Source organism: Heptranchias perlo, chromosome 35 (genome assembly GCF_035084215.1).
Source record: "Heptranchias perlo isolate sHepPer1 chromosome 35, sHepPer1.hap1, whole genome shotgun sequence".
NCBI classification, from domain to species: Eukaryota; Metazoa; Chordata; class Chondrichthyes; order Hexanchiformes; family Hexanchidae; genus Heptranchias; species Heptranchias perlo.
In genome coordinates, this window is record NC_090359.1 from 13,195,148 (window position 1) to 13,198,520 (window position 3,373).

At 44.4% G+C, this 3,373-nt stretch overlaps 1 non-coding gene across 1 annotated transcript; it reads right to left on the reverse strand.

Moving 5' to 3' along the window:
• Positions 1 to 285: 285 nt before the first annotated feature.
• Positions 286 to 358, reverse strand: trnaf-gaa (transfer RNA phenylalanine (anticodon GAA)). The gene has a single exon. It is a non-coding gene; the product is annotated as a tRNA-Phe (tRNA).
• Positions 359 to 3,373: the final 3,015 nt, after the last annotated feature.

Below are 3,373 nucleotides of genomic sequence, written 5' to 3' on the forward strand. Positions count from 1 at the left end.
AATGGTCACAAGCAGTAACAGACAGACAGAGCGTGTCTGACCGCCCTGAGATGTGGAAAAGGCATCAGTTTAGGACAAATGCATCAAATCAAATGTTCATCGGGCACCGAGAGAGACAAAAACCAGAGAGAAAGGCAGAAGGAAATAGAGAAATAAAAGCTAAATACAGACATCCTTGATGTCTCTCTATTCCATCCCCAACCGTTCAGTGTTGGGTAAAAATGTCAGTGTCAATAATTGTTCGAGAATCGGCCCAAAGAAGAAGAAACAAAATAACCCGAAAACGGCCGAAACCCGGGATCGAACCAGGGACCTTTAGATCTTCAGTCTAACGCTCTCCCAACTGAGCTATTTCGGCCCCACATCAAACTAGTTTTTGTGTCATCCTCTTGTAATAAAATATAACCCCGGGTGGAATTGCCCCTCCCGCTCATTCCTCACTTCGTGAGAATGAGACCGACCATCAAGGAGAGATTTTCTGAGACTGTCGTTGAATCTCATTTATATTAAACATTCCTTGAACTCTCTGCCGGGGGGATTCAGAGCTGGGGTTCGCCATGAACCAGCTTCCCCTCAATTCCCAGCTTTATCAGTGAATCGCCCAACAAACGCTCGACAGAGCTCAGGTTATATTAATAATAAAAACAGAAAATGCGGGAAACACTCAGCAGGTCAGGCAGCATCTGTGGAGAGAGAAACATCCTTTCAGGCCGATGACCTTTCATCAGAACTCTCCACAGGTGCTGCCTGACCTGCTGAGTATTTCCAGCATTTTCTGTTTTTACTTCAGATTCCCAGCATCTGCAGTATTTTGCTTTGCTTTTGTTTTACAGCTTGTATTAATGTTCTGCTGATGATATCTTAATATTATCTTATTTTTGGCCACTTTAATCCGGTTCATGGACAAATTCTTCCATCATCCCTTCTCTCACATCGCTTCTCTCTCTCATTCATTCTTTTCTCCTTTCAATCCAGAAGAGGGCGGGAATCAGAGCTCACCCCCCAAACCCTCCGCACACAGACCCCCGTCTCCCACCCCGTGTGATCCAAGGGACAATTCAATACATTACACTGTGTATAAACACTGAAAGCTGACACACCAGGGGTGACCGCACGGTGTTGGACACGGAGTGAAATAAGCTGAAGTGTTTATAAAAAGTTACAGATCACAACCCGTGTCTCTATCTCTCTCCGCCATCCTGGCCCGTGCTGTGTTATTCGTTCTCACCCAATGTGTTACTGGTAATTTTGTGGAAGTGCATGACGGGATACTTGACCATATTAACTCTTTATTAACTCACATGATAGGTTTAGCCACAAACACAAAGTAAGCACAATTGTGTAATTGCGTTTGAGCCTTGGTATGTTGATAATTAGGCCTAGCACAGCCTGGCCTTCCTTGAGATAAGGACAGAATATAATAATAATAGAGCTGATGAATGGCCATGAAGCCTTGAGACTGGCTCCAGCCTTACTGATAACAAGGAACAGGAATGTAGAGAGAAAGAAAAGAGCTGACATCTGCTCAGGCCTCCGTGATGGCTCTGGATGTTCGGGGGCTGGCTCACTACTTGATTGACCAACTACCTGAGCCAATAAAGAATGTACGTGCACGCCCATATTCTGTAACAGGTGGGCGTTGCCGAATGAATTGTACAAACATGAGCTGTTTCATTGACTCGGCGAAGTTGCACCCTCAACCATTGTTTGAGGTGCACTTCCACTTGTATACAAGTTGGGGTTCAATAAAGTTTCTCATTCTACTTCTTGTTTGGGTGTTAATGCATTTGTATAGTGTTAAGTTTCGACAGTTTTCAGCAACATCATTGAATGTGGCAGCACAAGTTGGTGAAGCCGTTAAAACAGCATCCGGTTCCTTGGCTTAATAATAGAGAAATAGAGCACAAAAGCAAGGAAGTTATGTTAAACGTTTATAAATCATTGTTCAGGCCTCATCTGAAGTATTGTGTCCAATTCTGGGCACTATAATTTATTAAGGAGGTCAAGGTCTTGGAGAGGATGGAGAGGAGATTTCCCAGAATTATACCAGGGGTGGGGTTTAGTTGTGTGGAGAGACTCGAGAACCTGGGATTGTTCTGCTTCGAGCAATGAAGGTTAAGGGTAGAAGTAACCCACGTGTTCAAAATTAAGAGGGGTTTTGATCGAGTAAATAAGGAGAAACTTCACCCACTGGCGGGAGGGTCGGCAACCAACGGACGCAGATTTAAGATAATTGGCAAAAGAACTCGAAGGAAATACGGAGATTTTTTACACAGCGAATTGTTATGATCTGGAACGCACTGCCTCAAAGGATGGTGGAGCTCGATTCAATCGTAACTTTAAAAGGAGAATTGGATAAATACTTGAGTATCTCCCCACAGATACTACCTGACCTGCTGAGTGTTACCAGCAGTTTCTGGGTTTATTTTTGAGCTTTCACTATAGCAGTTTTCCTGACAACCTTCAACTTGCCTCAAGGGCGCAGCTTCAAGCACAACTTTCTTGTGCTCTTCTCACACACAAGATCGCACTTTACTTTCCGACACACGCGCTTTAAAATCTGCCGTTTCCGGACACAGCGTCCTGCGCCAGGAGAATTTGAAAGACCTTTCACTCATGGACTGTAATCGCTCCTTTTTCCCCACAGGCGCTCTTTACATTTATCCTCTACTCGATTCAATCACAGGTTTCAACAGAAAGATTAAGATCAAGGCGGAACACTTCCGATCTGACTGCACCGCCCCAACTTGCCAAATGTGAACCTTTCAACCTCCATTCACAGCTCTGTAGCGCTGCCCGTCACTCACGCACATCAACTGCTGAGAGAAAAGAGCCAACAAGCATCAAAACAAAAACCAGTTCTTCAGTTACCATCCCCTGGATCACAAGATTCTCCAAGTAAATTTCGTGAACATTCGGGCGGCTGTCTTTCCAGAGACCAGCCCTGCTTTCGTCGTGTTTGTCTGTCGAGCGGTCACGCAGATCGAAATGTATCGACTGGTTTCAAGGCACAAATGAACATTGGTGCGAATGGGACATGTGCCCAATAGAAACAGCGGTCGGAGCAGAACAAACTTAAAGGCGTGAGATCGTGAAAGTGAATGTTAGAGTCGGCAATGCCGCAGGAAAGTGTCCATGAAATAGAAGGAGGAAAGTAAAGGCGGCCTATTGACTGTGGAAGAAAGAAAAAGCGGGGAGAAGAGGCGGGTTTGAACTGTGGAACATCAAGTACAGGCATGTGAGAGTGCTGGGATTTGATGGAATAAATAGGTTTTCGACACCACCAAAAAATGTTTTTTTCATTTATTAAATATTGATATATTGTTGTATTATATTCGCAAGCGCGGGAGAATAAAAGGAGCAGCGCACACTA